Source organism: Mustela lutreola, chromosome 3, assembly GCF_030435805.1.
Source record: "Mustela lutreola isolate mMusLut2 chromosome 3, mMusLut2.pri, whole genome shotgun sequence".
Taxonomy (NCBI): domain Eukaryota; kingdom Metazoa; phylum Chordata; class Mammalia; order Carnivora; family Mustelidae; genus Mustela; species Mustela lutreola.
Window position 1 is genome coordinate 111,088,409 of NC_081292.1, and position 25,282 is coordinate 111,113,690.

At 36.3% G+C, this 25,282-nt stretch overlaps 1 protein-coding gene across 2 annotated transcripts in view; it reads right to left on the bottom strand.

Moving 5' to 3' along the window:
• DPP10 (dipeptidyl peptidase like 10) overlaps window positions 1-25,282 on the bottom strand; it is a 646,930-nt gene that overhangs the window by 154,446 nt on the left and 467,202 nt on the right. The gene's annotated exons all lie outside the window — the stretch shown is intronic.

The window sequence follows — 25,282 nt, forward strand, 5'->3', positions numbered from 1 at the left end:
TCTGATGGTCAGTTCAATCTACTTACTCAATCCACTCTATTCTTAGTATAATTGTGATTATATTGCTGTCTCATTCGAAATGCTAAAGGATTCCTCACTGCCTATAAAATAAAGCTCAAGCTGCTTCATCGATGTTTGAAGATAGTGATAATTCAGGTTCTACCTGCTTTTCCAGCTTTCCCGTCCACTACTTTCCTTTACCTAGTCTATGCTTCAGTCACACTAGACCAATTCCTCTCGTATATCCTGAACTTTTTCTATTTCTCCCTTTCCCTCCCCAGGACATCTGAGGGGAAAACTAACATCAATACTTTCATTTTTACAGAAAAGCTTTTTGATTCCTGTAGTAGCTATACACTGCACAAGTATTATAATACTGTCAATGAAAACTTCCTAGAAGTCAAATTTTTATTTCTTCTTTCTGCAGTAATAGCTTCAATTACACATGATTGGCCACATATTTGGTGAGGAAATATTAGTGTTGTCTCTTTGCATGGAAATTGCAATTGTTCTACCCTTTATTATAGTATTGTGTTTTATAATGAAGCTTTATTCTCCTATTCCTGTAAATGTAACTGTTAAATCTAAGATTGCCATTGCTCTATGGTTGTAGAAACAAAAATAATTTTTCCTGGTGTCTCTTCTGGCATTCACACTGTATTCGATAAAATTACATATTTGACTACAAATTTTAAACCTTGAATTTACTACTATAGCTGACAAAAGATAAATAATGTGACTACCTCTACAAACATTTTTTTCCCCATCTCAGAAAGTCCTGTTGCCAAAGCAAACTGCCAAGTGAGCGCTTCATCTTCCAAGCAAACAAATGTGCCAGTGATGTTATGGGTAAAAGGAGTCTGTCTATTCACCCTGTCTGTTAATTACCTAACACACTGTAGCTGAATGCTAAGTGCACATGCATTTTGAGAGAAAGAGTTCCTGTGCATTATTATTTTGGTTAAATAAGGCCAAAACAATCAAGTCAAACAAGATGTAACAACTGAATTTTGCTCTCTTCCTAGAATTCTTGTTATAGAGATTTCTGGCTCTTCTTAATGTACGAATCCAAAGGAATCCAAACAAAGTCCTCCGAATGAGGTACTTCTTGCTTCATATAGTTCTTAGCCCAACACATTTTCCCTTTTGCTCATGTGCTGAGGTGGAAGACTACAATAACAAAATTAATCTTGACTTGTGTACAAACCCAGAACGGGTGTTAGTAACAAGTCACAGGGTTTCACCTCCTCTACATGTGTCTTACAAAACCAGAGCTTGCCATCTGCAGATAATTAGAAGGTAGCCCTTTATTCCTAGCTTACAGCTTTCCTGTAAATCCGCTCATCTTTGGTGTGTGTATGTCTGTGCATATGTGTGCATTTGTGTATGCACATGTGCACACACATATGCGTGCTTACTCCCAGTATATCTCAAATACTTCTTGTTTTTAATTTTCGATCATTAAAAAAGTACTCTATGCCCACAAGAGAATATAACCAGTATGCAGTAGAAGGGATCTTGGACAGGGTTAGAGGTAGAGGTTTCCTTTTATATGTTTGTATAGTGTTACAGAGATTTCAAAAGGGACATTTTTTCAAAGAGAATTGTATCTAGCTTTACTGAACACCTGTATTAAGGTGCATTGGTTTAAATTCACTGTGTTAATCTGCATTTCTCTCTATCTCTCCATTTCTCTCCTCCCTACTCCCCACTCCTTGGATAGTATGTCTATTATTATTATCGTCGTTTCCTCATTTCCTTTTATCCTAGATTCCTCTTCTATATTAGCTAGGTAAGTCTTATTTCAGGATTTGAGAGGATAAAATTGGAGTTACAAAGGTTAGGAACAGTCTTTTTCCTGTAATGATTGGCTGCTGCATAATGAGAGCCAAACTGAACATCTGATGAGATCCTTAGGGAGAAAGACATTTCACAGCCACAAATCACATATTCATTGCATCTCTGCAAATAATGTTCCACTGCCTGTTACACAGTGTGAATGGTTATGGCAAAGGTAGTGGGAGTGGGGCAAACTTGAAAAATACTATGTAAAAACTTGATCAAAGCTTATTCCTGGAAGCTGACCTTGGGATGCCCAATCATTAAACCTCATGATGCCAAAGGTACTGGGTGGTACAGAAAGCTTCCTAAGATCCAACAATGCAAGCTCATCCTTATCATTTCTACATTACTTTGGGAACCTCAAGAAGAGGCTGATTACTTAAGTGTCTATCACTAAGAGTGATTGGTTCTTGTTATTTGCTATAGTTTTATTCTATAAGTCACGGTAAACAGCGAATTAGCAAATACTGAACCCTAGCCTCCTAGAAGAAATACAGGGTTAGGTTCCTGTGAGTGTCTGGTTGCAACGTTTTCATCAACCCATCAGTACATAACCTTGTTTCATGTGTATTTCTTTGTAAAGATGCTGTATTTAATATTTAATATTGTTGATTCCCTAACACTGAACTCATGGCCAGCAGCATTGTAACTCATGGGGAATACGGTTTATCTGACATGTGTGCTTTCCCAATAGAGCACATCACATTCTCTTGCACCTAGCAACACAGCATTTCAGCACTCTGCTTAGGGGGCATTTTAAACAGCAAACCTGCAGCAAAAAGCACAGATGTGTGAAAACTGGAACATTGAAAGAACCATGAAAGCGACATTAATTTAAGGTATGATAGCTGAAACAAGGAGGCAGAGTGTCATCTTGTTTGATCTCAGCTGGGAAAAGGTGTATCTATCAGGCTGCTAAAATGTTTTGTGGCTGTGCACTGCCTGGGAATGCCTAAGAAAGCACAGTGAGGGTTGATTTTGAGGTTACAAATAAATTTTAGAAAACAGGTATTTGGAAATCTGGAATCCAGAAATAGTGAAGATCAACTGTACTAGTAATGTAGACGTAGCATGATATATAACTGGAGGGGAAAAAAAAAAAAGCAAGCATATTCAAGGGCTGCAAGAACTTGGGATGCAAGAAAAATACAGAAGTTCTCCAGAATGGTGGCATTCATGTTTTATAAATGAAAACTAGCTACTGCCATTCATTTAACAAATATCTGTTAAGCAATTTCTTTGACACAAGCCCTGCACTAAGCACTATTAGAAAAAAAAAAGATTGTGATAATAAAGATTATTTTAAGAACAGGATATAACACAAAAGAATATAAGTTGATATTTTTATTATTATATTTTATCTGTCAGTTTATAAATATTTATGGAATATTAATTATGCGCAAGCTTATATGTTAAGTACCTTGCCAAACGCAAAAACCATAATAAACGTAATTTCTGTCTCCAAGGAGCCCTTGATCCAGTCAGGGTGACAAGGTTAAGCAGCATTACATTAGTTTGGAATACTCTGTTGCAGGTCATGGTTAAATTAAGATTTGTAGATAATAAATCTGCAATTATACTTTTTGGCTTCAAGATTGTAACTATAACAGTAACAATTCTTGAATTGAGCATATACTATATATCGGACTCTTCTAAGTGCTTTAAATATATTATTTAACATTTAAATGCACATTAGGAAATGGATACTATCATTCATAATTCACATAATAGGCTCTGGAAGCACTGAAAGTTTGAGTATGGGACAGAACAATAATTCAAGCTCACGTCTGTCTGATTACTGTGACTTAATCTCTGTGCACATTCTTTTTCAGGGAGCTGGGACAGGAAGCACTGCTCCCGCTTTGCAAAAGATTCATTTCTGAAAGACCTATTAAGCCATCATCCAAAAATTTATTGACAGGAGTAGGCATGAATTAATTGTGATTACCACAGTGAAGAGAGATTTCATTTTGGAAAGATGATCTAATAGATCAGATTAAAAATGTAAATCCCCTTCTCCTTTAGCTGTTTTTCACAATTTTTTTTCTTGGACTATCAGTTATTACCTAACACTCTATGGAGATTCATGTCAAGGAGAGTTACACTTACAAGAAAGAAGAACAGGGCACTCTAGTAATTTACGATTAAACCAGAGGTTTATATCTCAGGGTGCCAAAGCTTTTTCTGCACTGCAGTTTAACTGCCGAATTGGTATAAATAGCATGCGTTTTCATGGCCTGGAGAATATTTAAAATAGGATTATGGATTTGCCATTGACTCAAACAGTTAGGAAAACTAGAATGTGAAGAAGCAAGTCTCTGAGTAAATACCATTTATGAAAGAATGCCAGTGAGAGAAAAGACAGTATAGGCAAAAGGGCACTTGTTTCTCTTGGAAGTAAATGGTATAACGATGCCAAGTTTGTTCTAGGATAATGGAATACCTTTTAAAACGAATAAGTAGTGACTCTGTTGCTGGAAAAATTTTATCTATATTACACAGTGAAGAACTAGACTAGAAGGATACTCTAATGTAGTAAATACAATTAAAATTAGAAGCAGCAGTTCTACAGAAACAGTTATAAAACTCTGTAAGAAAAAAACCTTTGTGAATATTGAACAAGAACTGTTGAAAGGAAAAATAAATATGGGAGGAAATTAAAGTTATATTAATATTCATTGATGACTATTTTAATCTACTTTCATTCATTTTCTTTTTTTTAAGATTTTTATTTATTTATTTGATAGACAGAGATCATAAGTAGGTAGAGGAGATAGGCAGAGAGAGAGAGGAGGAAGCAGGCTCCCCATTGAGCAGAGAGCCCGATGTGGGGCTCCATCCCAGGACCCTGGGACCATGACCTGAGCCAAAGGCAGAGGCTTTAACCCACTGAGCCACCCAGGCACCCTAAATTTCATTCATTTTCTAATCTAACATTCATCATAAACTTTTAGATGTTATTCATCTAGGATATAAAATTAGTCAAACCAAGACTGGAATCTAAATCTTACAGATTCCAAACATGTGAGGACTATTTTAATGTGGTACCAAATAAACACACACACACACACACACACACACACACACACACACACACACATACAGGATTCTTTAATCGTATCACAATTATGGTGAGTGGTAGACATAGCAAAATACTGAATATGGTGAAACAGATAAAAAGATGGTGAGAAAGATAAAACTTTAGACATTGCTCAAATTCAGCTCTATTTATGCCAGAACCTATATTAAAAAAACAATTAAAATAAACTTGCTAATAGGAAAAAAGACTATCTGCCAAAAAACCAATTTAGTCATTCTGTTCACCTATGGGCATCATGATGCCATCACCACACAGATACATAGTAAAGTAATATTTATATTTTTTCCTGGCCTTAATGGGGTCTAGTTGTGTTCCAATCTGGAAAGTGGGATTTTATTTGGGCAATTTTAGCATTCATCATGTACTCACTTTGAATTGAATAGTACAGCCACCATGAATTGAAATATGATACTTTCAGCAGAGAATGTAAGTAGAAATCTAATGGGAGATTGTATTAGGTAAATATGTTTCCATTTAATACATTTATTTTATTTGAGAAAATGGGTGGCTGGCAATTCAAGTTTTAAAAGCAGACAGCACACTAAAAATTACCTGGGCATCAATTCTCAATTTCAGGTAGGACTGCTGTGCCCAGAATATAATCTAACTGGGCTAAATATTATCAACAGCCAGCACAAGAAGAATATACTTTATTAGACAATAGGAGATCTTTGAGTGAGCAGAATAAATCATTCTCTGATATATTCCCTGTTAAATAAATTAACTGTTCATCATAAACAAACCCCCTTCAAGTTGTTCTTAGATGTTCATGAGATGTCTATAATGCAAATTTCATTTCAATGATACTCCATAACCCAAGTTTCCCAATTATTTGACACGGAACTTTCCCCATAATATACCTCTGATTAGAGTACCAACCTCATTGACAATGCCACTCTTTGTAATAAAATATTTTCATATACCAGACCTTTCCACATTAATTAATGCAAATGAGCTACTTTCACACCAACTGGTATTAAACTATTTCCAGTGTACCATCATTGAAAATATCTGGATTGATAACCTGAAGAGCATTTAAAGGTCAATTACTAACAGTGGTGCAGTGGATTTTCAATTTGTACTGAAATAAATTTATACATCATCTAACCATGTATATACTACTTTTCTCTCTAGCCTGTCACTGCAGAAATAAATATATTGCAAGAGGACACAGTGAAAGACAAACTCAAACTTGTTTCCACGTAGTGCTAGAACTAGAAAGGGAAGAATGAGAATATTTCCATATACAGGTATTTTACAGGTGAGCCACGTATGTAACTTAGAAGAGTGGTCAATTCATTCCCCAAAAATTTTGGTGAAAAAGTTATTCATTAATTTCAATGGTATCAATTCTTAATTTGTGTTTTCTTCAGTAACTTATTTAAAATATTTCATCTGCTTATCAGAAAAATGCAGAAAGTAGGTATATCCAACTGTTTTGTTACAAAAATTAGAGGAAAAACTATTTAGAGGGGTACCTGGGTGGCTCAGTGGGTTAAGCCTCTGCCCTCAGTTTGGGTCATGATCTCAAGGTCCTGGGATCGAGTCCCACATCAGGCTCTCTGCTTGGCAGGGAGCCTGCCTCCTCTCTCTCTCTGCCTGCCTCTCTGCCTACTTGTGATCTCTGTCAAATAAATAATTTTAAGAAAATCTAAAAAATAAACCAAAAACCTATATAGAAATTATTTAGTTATTACATGAGGTTATACCAAGAGAATAAAGCAAGAAAAACTCAAACCTATTTTAATTGGCAACATGTTACTTTCTTGAAAAAAAAAAAAAAAAAGTCTTATGAACAGAGGGTCCATCCAACCTGGCTTAAGAAGACCCTTAATTCACTTTCTCTCACAGACACACCCAATCTACATCTACATGTAGAGTGCTTTCTCCAAAGAACTACTGGCCAACTGAACCGCTTCTGCATGACACACACTAGAAAGACCACAAAGACAAGGGTAGAAGAGACAGAGACATAGTAATGACAGGAACTCCACTCCCTGATGTGATACCTGCAGTAGGGACAGATATGACTAAAGGGTCTGTGAACAGACTCTCCCCTGCCCTGGGGAACAGCAAAAAGCAAGCAGGCAAATGGACAAGCAAAAAACAAAAACCCCAGTAGATTAAAGGGCAACTAGAGTCTACATGAGAAAAAAAACAAAAATTGATTTACTAACCTTAGAGAATCTGAGACACAGGTAGGAAATTGCTAGCAACCTTTCTAGAGTCAGAGGTGCTGGTGAGCACCATTTTTTTTTTTAAAGATTTATTTATTTATTTGACAGAGAGACAGAGATCACAAGTAGGCAGAGAGGCAGAGAGAAAGAGGAAGGGAAGCAGGCTCCCTGCTGAGCAGAGAGCCTGATGTGGGACTCAATCCCAAGACCCTGAGATCATGACCTAAGCCGAAGGCAGCGGCTTATCCCACTGAGCCACCCAGGCGCCCCCATTTTTTATGTTCCTTCTCCACACTAATAGCACAGGTGAGAGTGGGGTCCAGGCACTCTATCTGGCCTACCAGGGCTGCCCAATGCACCTTGGGTTCCTGGCAAACGCCAGCTCCAGCAATCACATCAAGGCAGCCCAGTGCTACACATCTTGGGATCACCTCCAGCCTGTGCTAGCTTCAGCCCCAGCTGGCTTGATAATGGCATACACAGTTCATTAAAAAATAATACTCAGACACAAGTCCACTCCTTCAAGACTGGTAGAGGTAGCTATATCACCTAATTCATAATATCTTTATGTGTTTGTTTAATGTGGAAAATCAATCAAAATGAGGAGACACAGAAATAGGTTCCAAATAAAAGGATAAGAAAAAACCACACACAAGACTAATAAAATAGAGATTAGTAATTTACCTGATAAAGACTTCAAAGTAATGGTCATAACACTGCTTAACAAAAGTGAGAGAAAAATGCAAGAACACAATGAGGATGGACTTCAACAAAGAGAAAATAGAAGAAAGAACCAATCAAAGCTACAAAATATGGTAACCAAAATGAAAATACACAACGGGGAAGCAACAAAAGGTTAGATGATGTACAAGAATTAGTTAAAGGTAAACAGAGAATCTAAAAGGCAGCAAAAGAAAAACAAATTATCTACATATAGAAAAACACTATAAGTCTATAAGCTGATTTTTTAGCAGAACTTTGCAGGAAAGAGTAAAGTAACAGGATATTTAAAGTGCTAAAAGGAAAAACAAACAAACAAACTTACAACCAGAAATACTCTACCTGGCAAGGTTATCATTCACAGCTGAGGGAGAGATAAAGTTTCCCAGCAAAACAAAAATTGGTTTATCACTAGTAAACTAGCCTTACAAGACATGTTAAAGGGTCTTGTTTAATCGAAAAACAAAAGCAATGATTAGAAATAGGAAAGTATATGAAAGAACAAATGTCACTGGCAAAGGCATATATGTATATAAACATAAAAGACTATGGATTTGCCACTTAAAAAGCCGGTATGAAGCTTAAAGGACAAGGAATAGTGAAATCACCTGTAACACAATTGGTAGTTAAAGGATACACACACACACACAAAGATGTAAAATATGTCATTAAAAAAACAGGGTGGGGAAATAAAAATGCAGCGCTGTTAGAATGCATTTGAGCAGTGTAAAATAGTCTACTGTATAGATATATCAGTATGTATGAACCTCATAGTAACTACAAACTAAAAACCTACAATAGATTTACAAAAAATAAAGATAAAGAAACCTAAACATAATACAAAAGAAAGCCATCAAATCATAAAGTAAGTCCAAGAGAAGAAGGGAATGGAGAACTACAAAGACAACTATAAATGAATTAAGAAAATAGCTGTAAGTACATACTTACCAATAATTACTTTAAATGTAAATGGGCTAAATGCTCTAATCAAAAGACGTACAGTGGCTGAATAAATAAAAAAAAATGGAAACAATAACAAAATAAGAGAGCCATTGTAGGAAGCAGTTCAGAGGTTTCTCAAAAATTTAAAATACAATTACCATATGATCCAGTAATCCTACTCCTGGATATTTATCCAAAGAAAACAAAATACTAATCTGAAGAGATACATGTTCCCCTATGTTTATGGCAGCATTATTGACAATACCCAGGATATAGAAGCAACCCAAATGTCAATTGATGAGTGGATAAAGAAGATATAGTATAGATACACAATGGAATATTACTGAGTCATAAAAAGAATGAGATTTTGCCACTGACGACAATATGAATATACCTAGAATGTATAATGCTAAGTGAAACAGGTCAGATAAGGAAAGATAAACCCATATGATTTCATTCTTATGTGAGATTAAGAAGCCAAACAAAAGAGGGAAAAAATGAGAGAGAGAGAGAGAGAGAGAGAACCAAAAAACACTCTTAAATGTAGAGAGCAAATTAACAATCACCAGAGGGGACCTGGGTGAGTGAAACAGATAAAGAGGATTAAGAGTACACTTAAAATGATGAGTAATGAGTAATGTATAGAATTGGTGAATCATTATACTTCTACACCTCAAACTAATATAACATCATATGCTAATTAATTATACATTTTAAAAAAAACAAAAAATAAGACCCAGTTCTATAGTACAATCAAGACATATTTCAAACCAAAAGGCATACACAGACTGAAAACAAAGCAATGGGAAAATATATTCTATGAAAATGGAAAGAAAAAGAGTTGGATTAGCAATACTCATACCAGATGAAATAAACTTTAAAATAAACACTGTTACAAAGACAAGGAGGATATTACATAATAATAATGTCCTCTAAGAAGAAGACATAACATTCACTAATATTTATGCATCCAAGATAGAAGCACCTAAATATATAAAGCAAACAGTAATAGACATAAAGAAAGAAATTGTCAATAAGACAATATTAGTAAGGACTTTAATATCTCACTTACGTCAACGGATCACCCAGACAGAAAATCAATTTGAAAACAATGGCCTTAAAATACAGAGTAGACCAGTTGGACTTAATACATACATATATACATATATATATGTATGTATGTATACACACAATATTTCATCCAACTACTGAATACATTTTCTTGTCAGATGCACATGGTACATTCTTCTTGATATGTCACTGGTTAGGCCATAACAGAACCTGTAAGTTAAGGAATGTTAAAGTCCTATCATGCATCTTTTCTAACTATGATATTATGAAACTAAAAATTAGTTACAAGAAAACTGGAAAAAACACAAATACATGGAGGCAAAACAACATGCTACTGAACCATCAATAGGTCAACAAAGAAATCAAAGAATCGAAATTTAAAAAATACCTTACGAGAAATACAATATTTCAAAATCTATGAGATGCACCAAATGCAGTGACAAGAAGGAAATTCATCGTGATACAGGCCTACCTCAAGAAATAAGAAAAATCACCCCCCCCAATTTAATTTTACCCCTAAAGGATCCAGAATTTTTTTAAAAAATGCAAAAATAATCGCAACAACAACAACAACAAAACCAAATCCAACTTTAGTAGAAGGAAAGAAATGGACAAAGATCAGAGCAGAAATAAATAAAATAGAGCCTAAAATTTCAGTGAAACTAAAAGCTGGTTCTTTGCAAAGAAAAAATCAGGAAATGTCTAGCCAGACTCATCAATAGACAAAGAGAAAGGGATCAAATTAATAGAATCCAACATGAAAGAGAAGTTATAATGGATACTACAGAAGTACAAAGGATCATAAGAGAATACTATGAATAATTATAAGTAAACACATTAAAAACAACTAGAAGAAATGGATAAAATTACTAGAAGTGCACAATCTTATAAGACTGAATCAAAAAGAAACAGAATATCTGAATAGATTGATTGTAAGTAATGAAATCAAATCAGTAATTTAAAAATTCCCCCAAGACAAAGGTTTAGGACCATATGGCTTCACAGGTGAATTCTACCAAATATTTAAAGTGTTACTACCTATACTTCTCAAACTGTTCCAAAAAGTTGAAGAGGCTAGCAGTACCCTGATACCAAAACCAGACATTACAAGATGGAAGGAAGGAAGGGAGGAATATGGGTGAGGAGGAAGGTGAGAGATGGGGGGAGGAAGGTGGGTGGGGGAGAGGGGAGGAGGGGGAGAGAGAGAGAGAAAGGAAGAGAAAGGACAGGAAAGAAGGAAAGAAAGGAAGAAAAGGAAAAGAAAGGAAAGGAAGAAAGAAAAGAAAAAGAAAATTAGAAGTCAATGTCCCTGATGAATATAGATGCAAAATCCCCCCAAAATATTGGCAAACTGAATACAATACATCAATAGTATCATATAACACAATCAGGATTTATACAGGGATGCACAATGGTTCAACATCAACAAGCCACTCAATGTGATATACTACATTAGCAAAAGGAAAAGGAAAAATCATATGATCATCTCAACAGATGCAGAAAATCACTTGACAAAATTTAACATTTATGATAAATACTCTCAACATAATGAGTATAGGAACATATATCACCATAACAAAAGGCATATATGACAAACCCATGGCTGACATCATATACAACATTAAGAAGCTGAAAGCTTTTTCTTTAAGATTAGGAATAAGAGAAAGATGTCCACTCTTGCCACTTCATTCAATGTAGTACTGGAAGTCCTACACACAGCAATTAGGCAAAACAAACAAACAAACAGAAAACAAAAGGCATCCAAACTGGAGAGGAATAAATAAAACCGTCACTATTTGTAGATGATGTGACACCATACAGAAAGCCTTAAAGAGTTCACGAAAAAGTACTAGAACAATTAAAAAAAAATCTAAAACAAATAAATGAGCTCAGTAAAGTTGTAAGATATAAAATCAATGTACAGAAATTGGTTGTATTTCTTTTCCTTTCTTTCTTTCTTTCTTTCTTTCTTTCTTTCTTTCTTTCTTTCTTTCTTTCTTTCGAGCTTATCTATAGAGAGAGCAGGAGCCAGTGGAAATGGGGAGAGGCCACAGGAGAAGCAGACTCCCTGCTGAGTAAGGATCCTCATGCGGGCCTCAATCCCAGGACCCTGAGATCATGACCTGACCTGAAGGTAGATGCTTCACCAACTGAGCCACCCAAGTGGCCCAACTGGCTGCATTTCTGTACATAAATAATCAGCTATCAGAAAGAGAAATTAAGAAAATAATCCCATTTATAATTGCATTAAAAAAAATACCCTTAAGGGTAACTTTAACCAGATGGTAAAAAACCTGTACTCTGAAAACTATAAGACACCTAAGAAAGAAACTGAATAGCATATAAATGAATGGAAGAATATACTGTACTCCTGATTAGAAGAATGCTATTAAACTGTCCATATTCTCCAAAGCAATCTGCAAATTCATTGTAATCCCCATTTAAAAACCAATGGCATTTTTCACAGAACTAGAACAAAGAATCCTAAAATTTGTAAGGAACCACAAAAGACCCTGAAGAGCCAAAGGAACCTTGGGAAAGTAAAACAATGCTAGAAGTATCATGGCCCCTGATTTCAAACTATACTACAAAGCTGTACTAATTAAAATAGTATTACACTTGCACAAAACAGGCACATATATCAGTACAATAGAATAGATGGCTCACAAATAAATCCACAGCTATATGGTCAATTAATCTATGGTAATGGCAAAGGAGGCAAGAATATAAAATGGAGAAAAGACAGTCTCTTCAATAAAAGGTGTTGGGAAAACTGGAGGGCTACATGCAAAAGAATGAAACTAAACAATTGTATTTCACCATTTATAAAATGAAATTCATATTATAGATTTTAAATGTAAGACCTGAAACCATAAAACCCTAGAAGAAAACCCAGGTAGTAAACACTTTGACATCAATCTTAGCAAATTTTTCACCCCTTTGTTCAGGAAGACATATCTTCTCAGGCAAGGGCAACAAAATCTAAAATAAACAAATGAGATTATATTCAACTAAAAAGCTTTCAGTGAAGAAAACCATCAACAAAATGAAAAGGCAACCTATTGAATAGGAGAAGGTAATTACAAATCATATGTTCAATAAAGGGTTAATATCCAAAATATATAAATAGGCTACACAATTCAGTATCTGACCAAAAAAAAATGTTAAAAATGGAAAGAGGGCTTGAATATACATTTTTCCATAGAAGACAAAGAGACAGCAAAAAGGCACCTGAAAAAAAATGCTCAACATCACTAATCATCAGGCAAATCCAAATCAAAACCACCAGGAGATATCACCTCACACCTGCCAGACTGATTACTATCAAGGGACAAGGGGTGTCTAGGTGGCTCAGTTAAGCGTCTGACTCGGTTTTGGCTCTGGTCCTAGTCTCAGGGTCCCAGATGGAGCTGCGTGTCAAGCTCTGTACTCAGTGGGGGTCTGCTTGAGCTTCTCTATCTTCATTTCCCTCTGCTCCTTCCCCACTTATGCTTGCTCTCTCTCTCTCTCAAATAAAGAAAGAAATCTTTTAAAAGTAAGTGTTGGCAACTGAGGGTTTTGGAGGGGAGGGGGGTGATGGGTATTATGGAGGGCACTTATTGCATGGAGCACTGGATGTGGTGCATCAACAATGAATTCTGGAACACTGAAAAGAAATAAAATAAAATAAAATTGAAAAAAAATAAGTGTTGGCAAGGATGTGGAGAAAAGGGAGCTCCTATACACTATTGATGGGAATGTAAATTGGTGTACCTATTATGGAAATAGCATGGAAGTTCCTCAAAAATTTAAAAATAGAACTAACCCCAATCTGGCAGTCCCACGACTGGGTATTTGAGAAAAATTAAAATACTAATTTGAACATATATATGCACCCCTTTGATCACTGTGGCATTATTTACAATATCTAAGATATGGAGGAAAACTAGGTGTCCATGAGTAGATGAATGGATAAAGAAGATATAGATAGATAGGTTTATCTTATTTTATTATATCTATTATTACATGTATATTATAAATATTACTCATCCACAAAAGAATGAAATCTTGCCACTTGTGATAATATGGAAGGACCTAGTAGGTGCTATGCTAAGTGAAACAAGACAAATACTGGATGATTTCACTTATATGTATAATCTAAAAATTGAAACAAATGTTCAAAATGCCACAAACATGTAACTACTTGCAAAGGGGGGTTAATATACATAATTTACACCAAAAATCATAGATATAGGTAACTGCTGGTTACCAGAGGGGGAGGGAATGGAAGTGGGTACAAGAGGTGAATGGAATTAATAGGTACAAACTTCCAGTTATAAAATAAATAAGTCATGGGGATATAATTTACAGCACAGGGAATATAGTTAATAATATTACAATAATTTTGTATGGTGACAGATGGTAACTATACTTACAGTAAGTATATATTTTTAAGAATGTATGATAATTTACATAAGTATTGCATATTAATAGTTACATGATCAGATTTTTCATGTATTATACAAAATCTGAGATTATTTTCATTGCACATTTATGTATCTCCTTAGGATATATCCCCAGAAGTAAGTTTTTTTGATTCATATTAACAAGTCAAAATCTAGAAAGACTGAAAACAATCTATATTGCTATGTGATACACAAGTGTGTGTGTGTATGCTTGTACATTTATTTTTTTGTGGGTTTTTTTTTTAAGATTTTATTTATTTGAGAGAGCACAAGCAGGGGGAGTAGGAGAGGGAGAAGCAGGCTCCTCACTGAACCTGATATAGGATGGGACCCCAGGAGCCTGAAATCATGACCAGAGCTGACGGCATACACTTAACCAACTGAGCCACCCAGGCGCCCCAGCATTTGTTTGTTTCATGCCATAATAAAAAAAAAAAGTTACCCATTGTGCTGATTTGGATTGTCTGAAAGACAAAAACAAACACAAAACATTAGAGTTGTAATTAAATTATGATTTAGTTTGATCATCTTGTCATAGCTTTAATATTTTGTGTTTCATTTGTATCTATCAAAGTATGTTCCATGAGGCTATTCATGTCTTTTCTTTATGTCGATTTCTAAAGGTTCTTTTTATATTGTAAATTATAATTTTGTTTTCATGAATTCAAAAAATATTTTACTCAACTGTTTACCTTTGTACTGTATGTATCTTCTATAGAAAAATTTAAAATCTTTATGCGAGTATTTCTAAAATTTCCTAATTTTTTAAAAGACTTATTTATTTGACAGAGAGAGAGATCACAGTAGGCAGAGAGGCAGGCAGAAAGAGGCGGAAGTGGGGGCGGGAAGCAGGCTCCCTGCTGAGCAGAGAGCCCAATGCGAGGCTCTATCCCAGGACCCTGAGATCATGACCTGAGCTGAAGGCAGAGGCTTAACCTCAGGCACCCCTATTTCCTATTTTAGATCCTAGTAGTACATCAAGAGAAGCTTCCCTAACTCAACATTACAAACTTTATATGATTATTTTTATAGTAATTTTTTATAATATATATGTACTCTAAATCTTGATTATCAAATGCAAGTCTCAATCTTTATATTAAATTCTAGTTAAATTGAAAAGAGAATTCAATATTGTGAATGGAAATTTTATTGTTCATTACCTTTAAAAGAAAACTCGAGTCATTTCCTAAAACACCAGTATTTTGATTGGTGATGAACACCTTTTCCTTGCTCATGTTTTTATTTAATATCTTCCATCATCACATTAATCTAAGTCTGTGTGATAACGTAGTAGTGAGCATTGTTTGTGGGGTGTGAAAGTGTTTGTGTGGATTGTGTGTCTGGCCCAACCTTTACTGTGCAGACTTGGACAAGTGATATAACAGTGCTTGCCTTAGTTTCCTGGAGGTGATAACATCTTTGAGAAAACCAGTACTTTTCTTTTAAAGGATGAGCAGCTATAGGAGGAGTTAATAGAGACTCTTATTAAAGGAAAGGGTTATGCATTAGAAGTATTTCAGAATAACTGACCTTTTGATAAAAATACAAGCAGACATTGATAAAGATTAATGTTCTCTTTTATATGCTACTTATGAAAAATGACCTGAATACTAAGCTGATGAGAAATATACATATATATTTTTTCCAAAAGGAAACAGAACTCACAATAGAACTTTACAAAGGAATTATTCTAATGGTTATTTAATACCTGAAGAAAGTTGATTTCTCCCATAGTAAAGGTAACATAAAATCCCCCTGATATCTGTATTTGTAAAGTTCCTGACAGCATGCACCTCAAATATATAACAAATTGATATTCAATCTCACACACTTCATGTATACTCAAGTGGACTGGCATGTGGTCCATGCTGTCCTGGTTACATCTTCCGAAAGAGGCCAAATCTTCAGCCCTGAAGCTCAACCAAACCAAATGAACACTGAAAATGCCAAAGACAATGTCCAGAAACCATCACGTAAAAGCAGAAACCAGAGTGTCAGGTTCAAGAGTAGATTTTTATCCCCTTAAAAGCTAAATGCCACAAACATGTAACTACTTGCAAAGGGGAGTTACTATATATGATTTACAGAAATCAGAAGATCAAGAGAAAATTATTTAAAAATTGAAGTATGTAGATCTATTTTTTTTATTTTTGTGTCCATTTCTGCTTAATTCCAGAAGCCCAGTTTACACTTTGACTGTTTTATGACTCCAAATTATTCTTTCCCTCCCCCTTTTTAAAAAATGTATTCTGATGTTCCTTAAATTTTCTGAATCATAAAATTCACTAGAAGCACTTCATAAAATTATGAACTCTAGGAGATCACTTGAGGTGAGACACTGAATTCTATATTTTACAGGGTGCCTCAGGTCACCCTTATTGTTGGGCAGGTTTGGGAAGTGTTCTGCTCTATCAAAACTCCCTTTATTTGGAACCAAAGCAATTGAACAATCAGGGGTTGGAAAAGTTTCATTACAGAATATGAAAAAAGGGCTTCAGAGTGAGTGTTCCTCCCTTACTGTGAAATTAATCATCCTTTCAGTTTAGACTACACTAAGGAAGTTATTCTTCGAAGCAAAAGTAGAAGGCTTTAAAATCTCTTCCCAATGCTATGTCCTGGTCAGAGTCCAGAAGTAAACAGTTATGAAAAATCATTCCTGGTTCATAAAAAGAGAGATGCTAGGCGCAAAGTAATAAATATTACTCTGGTATTACACACTAAGTGGCATAGGAAAATCACCATTTTTTAAAAAATACCATTTAAAAAGATGCTATATTTTCTTTAACTTAGAAATATTCCTAATTGAGGCTTTCAACTTTCTGAAATAGAAGTAAGAACCCACAGATGAGAAAAATAGTGCCATAGTTCTGATATAGATTAGAATAAAATCAAATGGGGATTCAGGGAAGTGGTAGAAGACACTGAACAAGTAGATGACAAAGACTGGACAGAAGAAATACAGTTGTTTGCTCAGTGACTGAGTTAAGGCACTTGATGTGCTATTGGGATTTAGTCTCAGCAACCCACTGCATCTGAACTCCAATCCACTGCATCTGAATTCTGCATAGAGGAAGGTTGAAGTTCCATATCTGGAAAGCAAGGTTGATAATGGGACATATCCCATAAGTTTATTATGTAAGAAAATTAAGACAGTGTTTGTGAAGTAGTTGGTATATCTTCAGTGCTTAATAAACATTAGGTGCTTTTATTGTTGCTTCTGTTGTTTGGGAATATAATGCTTGCAATAATTATGATTACTTAGAGTTTACATTATACAGAGTCAATTAATTTAGTCATCCTGAACTGGGTTTTAATTATACAATTCTGAGATAAGTTAATTTTCCAGGTATTCTTAGAGATGTTTAGACTCCTTGAACTCCTGATTAACACCTGAGTTCCAGATTAGGACTTAGAACGGAATGAAGAGATAGAAAATGTTCCTTACAAAATTCCTCCTTAGCCCGTATTATTTCTAATTAGACATGTTCTCCGTATTAAGTCATTGACATGTACTTGTTACTAAGAAAGCAATTAAATTAACTTATCCTGAGGTTGCATAAGAGATAGCCAACTCAACAACAAAGGTGCATTTTGTAATACCACTACTAAATACCAGCATACTCAAAGATAAGAAACAAAAGTCAATGAAAATAAGGAAAAAGAATAAAATCACTTTCCAAAAATGTTCTTTCCAAAAATCAATTAGACTGATAATCTTATAACAAGACTGACAAAAGAAAAAAGGGAAAACAAAACTAAAAATAAGAGAAATAAAAAAGAGAGTATCACCAAACCATTACACGGTACTAACTACCTTATCGGTGGTAGTTAGTACAGCTCTGTGTCTATAAATCTGATAACCTAAATGGCAAGGACAAATTTCTTGAGAGCTACAAAACTACAAAATCTTCTTAAAATGAAATAGGTTATGCAAACAGTACTAATTGTATTAAAGAAATTAAATTAATATCTAATAAGAATTTGAAACAAAGAAAATTGCAGGTCCAGATGACTTCATTGGTGAACTCTATTAATGAATACCAACTCCACACACACATTATCAGAATACAGGACAGAACAGAATACTTCCTAAATCACTTTATGAGGCCAGTATTATTTAATACCAAAACCAGATGAACATATTAAAGTAGATACAACTGCCCGATATGCTTCATGAACATAGGCACAAAAGCCTCCACAAAAATTCTAACAAATAAATATCCTCTAAAAGGAGAATATCTAATGACAAATAGAATTTATTCTAGAGGAGGAGTCAAGATGGCGGAGAAGCAGCAGGCTGAGACTACTTCAGCTAGCCGGAGATCAGCTAGATAGCTTATCTAAAGATTGCAAACACCTGAAAATCCATCGGCAGATTGAAGAGAAGAAGAACAGCAATTCTGGAAACAGAAAAACAACCACTTTCTGAAAGGTAGGACCCGCGGAGAAGTGAATCCAAAGCGACGGGAAGATAGACCCCGGGGGGAGGGGCCGGCTCCCGGCAAGCGGCGGAGCAACCCCGCACAAAATCAGGACTTTTAAAAGTCTGTTCCACTGAGGGACATCGCTCCAGAGGCTAAACCGGGCGAAGCCCACGCGGAGTCAGCATGGCCTCAGGTCCCGCAGGGTCACAGAAGGATCTGGGGTGTCTGAGTGTCGCAGAGCTTGCGGGTATTGGAACGGGAAAGCCGGCTACAGAGACAGAGCCGACAGTAAGCTCGCAGCTTGGGGTGACCTTGAACCGGTCGCAGGCACAGTGAGCTCTGAGCGCGGCCAGAGGTCAGGCAGACGGGAGTAACTGGGCGCTGTTCTCTGAGGGCGCACTGAGGAGTGGGGCCCCAGGCTCTTGGCTCCTCCGGGCTGGAGACCAGGAGGCCGCCATTTGTATTCCCGTCCTCCGGAACTCTACGGAAAGCGCTCAGGGAACAAAAGCTCCTGAAAGCAAACCCGAGCGGATTACTCACCCCGGCCCCGGGTAAGGGCGGTGTAATTCCGCCTGGGGCAAAGACACTTGAGAATCACTACAACAGGCCCTTCCCCCAGAAGATCAACAAGAAATCCAGCGGAGACCAAGTTCACCTACCAAGGAGTGCAGTTACAATGCCAAGGAGAACAGCAGAATTCCAGAGGAGGAGAAAGCCAAGCACGGAACTCATGGCTTTCTCCCTGTGATTTTTTTTAGTCTTGCAGTTAATTTAATTTTTTTCTTTTTCATTTTTTGTTTTTTTTTTCTCGCCATCGGGTAAAATTTTTTTTAACTGTTACCTTTTTCTTTTTTAATGATTTTTTACTAGTTTATCTAATATATATATTTTTTCTTTTTTACTTTTTTCTTAGGTTTTTCTATTTTTTAATTCTTTTCTTTTTTTTTTCTTTTCTCTTTTTTTTTTCTTTCTTCCTTTTTGAACCTCTTTTTATCCCCTTTCTCCCCCCTCACGATGTTGGATCTCTTCTTATTTGGTTAAAGCACATTTTCCTGGGGTTGTTGTCACCCTTTTAGTATTTTACTTGCCCCTTCATATACTCTTATCTGGACAAAATGACAAGATGGAAAAATTCAACACAAAAAAAAAAAGAACAAGAGGCAGTACCGAAAGCTAGGGACCTAATCAATACAGACATTGGTAATATGTCAGATCTAGACTTCAGAATGACAATTCTCAAGGTTCTAGCCGGACTCGAAAAAGGCATGGAAGCTGTTAGAGAAACCCTCTCGAGAGATATAAAAGCCCTTTCTAGAGAAATAAAAGAACTAAAATCTAACCAAGTTGAAATCAAAAAAGCTATTAATGAGGTGCAATCAAAAATGGAGGCACTCACTGCTAGGATAAATGAGGCAGAAGAAAGAATTAGTGATATAGAAGACCAAATGACAGAGAATAAAGAAGCTGAGCAAAAGAGGGACAAACAGCTACTGGACCACGAGGGGAGAATTCGAGAGATAAGTGACACCATAAGACGAAACAACATTAGAATAATTGGGATTCCAGAAGAAGAAGAAAGAGAGAGGGGAGCAGAAGGTATACTGGAGAGAATTATGGGGGAGAATTTCCCCAATATGGCAAAGGGACCAAGCATCAAAATTCAGGAGGTTCAGAGAATTCCCCTCAAAATCAATAAGAATAGGCCCACACCCCGTCACCTAATAGTAAAATTCACAAGTCTCAGTGACAAAGAGAAAATCCTGAAAGCAGCCCGGGAAAAGAAGTCTGTAACATACAATGGTAAAAATATTAGATTGGCAGCTGACTTATCCACAGAGACCTGGCAGGCCAGAAAGAGCTGGCATGATATTTTCAGAGCACTAAACGAGAAAAACATGCAGCCAAGAATACTATATCCAGCTAGGCTATCATTGAAAATAGAAGGAGAGATTAAAAGCTTCCAGGACAAACAAAAACTGAAAGAATTTGCAAACACCAAACCAGCTCTACAGGAAATCTTGAAAGGGGTCCTCTAAGCAAAGAGAGAGCCTACAAGTGGTAGATCAGAAAGGAACAGAGACCATATACAGTAACAGTCACCTTACAGGCAATACAATGGCCCTAAATTCATATCTCTCAATAGTTACCCTGAATGTTAATGGGCTAAATGCCCCTGTCAAAAGACACAGGGTATCAGAATGGATAAAAAAACAAAACCCATCTATATGTTGCCTCCAAGAAACTCATTTTAAGCCCGAAGACACCTCCAGATTTAAAGTGAGGGGGTGGAAAAGATTTACCATGCTAATGGACATCAGAAGAAAGCAGGAGTGGCAATCCTTATATCAGATCAATTAGATTTTAAGCCAAAGACTATAATAAGAGATGAGGAAGGACACTATATCATACTCAAAGGGTCTGTCCAACAAGAAGATTTAACAATTTTAAATATCTATGCCCCCAACGTGGGAGCAGCCAACTATATAAACCAATTAATAACAAAACCAAAGAAACACATCAACAATAATACAATAATAGTAGGGGACTTTAACACTCCCCTCACTGAAATGGACAGATCATCCAAGCAAAAGATCAGCAAGGAAATAAAGGCCTTAAATGACACACTGGACCAGATGGACATCACAGATATATTCAGAACATTTCATCCCAAAGCAACAGAATACACATTCTTCTCTAGTGCACATGGAACATTCTCCAGAATAGATCACATCCTCGGTCCTAAATCAGGACTCAACCAGTATCAAAAGATTGGGATCATTCCCTGCATATTTTCAGACCACAATGCTCTAAAGCTAGAACTCAACCACAAAAGGAAGTTTGGAAAGAACCCAAATACATGGAGACTAAACAGCATCCTTCTAAAGAATGAATGGGTCAACCGGGAAATTAAAGAAGAATTGAAAAAAATCATGGAAACAAATGATAATGAAAATACAACGGTTCAAAATCTGTGGGACACAACAAAGGCAGTCCTGAGAGGAAAATATATAGCGGTACAAGCCTTTCTCAAGAAACAAGAAAGGTCTCAGGTACACAACCTAACCCTACACCTAAAGGAGCTGGAGAAAGAAAAAGAAAGAAACCCTAAGCCCAGCAGGAGAAGAGAAATCATAAAGATCAGAGCAGAAATCAATGAAATAGAAACCAAAAAACCAATAGAACAAATCAACGAAACTAGGAGCTGGTTCTTTGAAAGAATTAATAAAATTGATAAACCCCTGGCCCGACTTATCAAATAGAAAAGAGAAAGGACCCAAATAAATAAAATCATGAATGAAAAAGGAGAGATCACAACTAACACCAAAGAAATACAAACTATTATAAGAACATACTATGAGCAACTCTATGCCAATAAATTTGACAATCTGGAAGAAATGGATGCATTCCTAGAAATATATAAACTACCACAACTGAACGAGGAAGAAATAGAAAGCCTGAACAGACCCATAACCAGTAAGGAGATTGAAACAGTCATTAAAAATCTCCAAACAAAAGGGCGCCTGGGTGGCTCAGTGGGTTAAGCCGCTGCCTTTGGCTCACGTCATGATCTCAGGGTCCTGGGATCGAGGCCCACATCAGGCTCTCTGCTCAGCAGCGAGCCTGCTTCCTCCTCTCTCTCTCTGCCTGCGTCTCCGTCTACTTGTGATTTCTGTCTGTCAAATAAATAAAATCTTAAAAAAAAAAAAAATCTCCAAACAAACAAAAGCCCAGGGCCAGACGGTTTCCCGGAGGAATTCTACCAAACATTTAAAGAAGAACTAATTCCTATTCTCCTGAAACTGTTCCAAAAAATAGAAATGGAAGGAAAACTTCCAAAATCATTTTATGAGACCAGCATCACCTTGATCCCACAACCAGACAAGGATCCCACCAAAAAAGAGAGCTATAGACCAATATCCTTGATGAACACAGATGCGAAAATACTCAACAAAATACTAGCCAATAGGATTCAACAGTGCATTAAAAAGATTATTCACCACGACCAAGTGGGATTTATTCCAGGGCTGCAAGGTTGGTTCAACATCTGCAAATCAGTCAATGTGATACAACACATCAATAAAAGAAAGAACAAGAACCATATGATACTCTCAATAGATGCTGAAAAAGCATTTGACAAAGTACAGCATCCCTTCCTGATCAAAACTCTTCAAAGTGTAGGGATAGAGCGCACATACCTCAATATCATCAAAGCCATCTATGAAAAACCCACTGCAAATATCATTCTCAATGGAGAAAAACTGAAAGCTTTTCCGCTAAGATCAGGAACACGGCAGGGATGTCCATTATCACCACTGCTATTCAACATAGTACTAGAGGTCCTAGCCTCAGCAATCAGACAACAAAAGGAAATTAAAGGCATCCAAATCGGCAAAGAAGAAGTCAAATTATCACTCTTCGCAGATGATATGATACTATATGTGGAAAACCCAAAAGACTCCACTCCAAAACTGCTAGAACTTATACAGGAATTCAGTAAAGTGTCAGGATATAAAATCAATGCACAGAAATCAGTTGCATTTCTCTAAACCAACAGCAAGACAGAAGAAAGAGAAATTAAGGAGTCCATCCCATTTACAATTGCATTCAAAACCACAAGATACCTAGGAATAAACCTAACCAAAGAGACACAGAATCTATACTCAGAAAACTATAAAGTACTCATGAAAGAAATTGAGGAAGACACAAAGAAATGGAAAAATGTTCCATGCTCTTGGATTGGAAGAATAAATATTGTGAAAATTTCTATGCTACCTAAAGCAATCTACACATTTAATACAATTCCTATCAAAGTACCATCCATCTTTTTCAAAGAAATGGAACAAATAATTCTAAAATTTATGTGGAAGCAGAAAAGACCTCGAATAGCCAAAGGGATATTGAAAAAGAAAGCCAATGTTGGTGGCATCACAATTCCGGACTTCAAGCTCTATTAGAAAGCTGTCATCATCAAGACAGCATGGTACTGGCACAAAAACAGACACATAGATCAAGGGAACAGAATAGAAAGCCCAGAAATAGACCCTCAACTCTATGGTCAACTAATCTTCGACAAAGCAGGAAAGAATGTCCAATGGAAAAAAGACAGCCTCTTCAATAAATGGTGCTGGGAAAATTGGACAGCCACATGCAGAAAAATGAAATTGGACCATTTCCTTACACCACACACAAAAATAGACTCAAAATGGATGAAGGACCTCAATGTGAGAAAGGAATCCATCAAAATCCTTGAGGATAACACAGGCAGCAACCTCTTCGACCTCAGCCGCAGCAACATCTTCCTAGGAACAACGCAAAAGGCAAGGGAAGCAAGGGCAAAAATGAACTATTGGGATTTCATCAAGATCAAAAGCTTTTGCACAGCAAAGGAAACAATTAACAAAATCAAAAGACAACTGACAGAATGGGAGAAGATATTTGCAAACGACATATCAGATAAAGGACTAGTGTCCAAAATCTATAAAGAACTTAGCAAACTCAACACCCAAAGAACAAATAATCCAATCAAGAAATGGGCAGAGGACATGAACAGACATTTCTGCAAAGAAGACATCAGGAAGGCCAACAGACACATGAAAAAGTGCTCCATATCACTCGGCATCAGGGAAATACAAATCAAAACCACAATGAGATATCACCTCACACCAGTCAGAATGGCTAAAATCAACAAGTCAGGAAATGACAGATGCTGGTGAGGATGCGGAGAAAGGGGAACCCTCCTCCACTGTTGGTGGTAATGCAAGCTGGTGCAACCACTCTGGAAGACAGCATGGAGGTTCCTCAAAATGTTGAAAATAGAACTGCCCTATGACCCAGCAATTGCACTATTGGGTATTTACCCTAAAGATACAAACGTAGTGATCCAAAGGGGCACGTGCACCCGAATGTTTATAGCAGCAATGTCCACAATAGCCAAACTATGGAAAGAACCTAGATGTCCATCAACAGATGAATGCATAAAGCAGATGTGATATATATACACAATGGAATACTATGCAGCCATCAAAAGAAATGAAATCTTGCCATTTGCAACAACATGGATGGAACTAGAGCGTATCATGCTTAGCGAAATAAGTCAAGCAGAGAAAGACAACTATCATATGATCTCCCTGATATGAGGAAGTGGTGATGCAACATGGGGGCTTAAGTGGGTAGGAGAAGAATCAATGAAACAAGATGGGATTGGGAGGGAGAGAAACCATAAGTGACTCTTAATCTCACAAAACAAACTGAGGGTTGCTGGGGGGAGGGGGTTTGTGAGAAGGGGATGGGATTATGGACATTGGGGAGGGTATGTGCTTTGGTGAGGGCTGTGAAGTGTTTAAACCTGGTGATTCACAGACCTGTACCCCTGGGGATAAAAATATATGTTTATAAAAAATAAAAAATTAATAAAAAAAGTAAAGAAAAAGAATTTATTCTAGATGCAAGACTTCTTTACTATTTGAAAATCAAGTATTATATTTCACATTATCAACAGCCCCCCAAAATATATTATATTTTAATTGATGCAGAAAAATCACTTTATATTCAACACCCAGT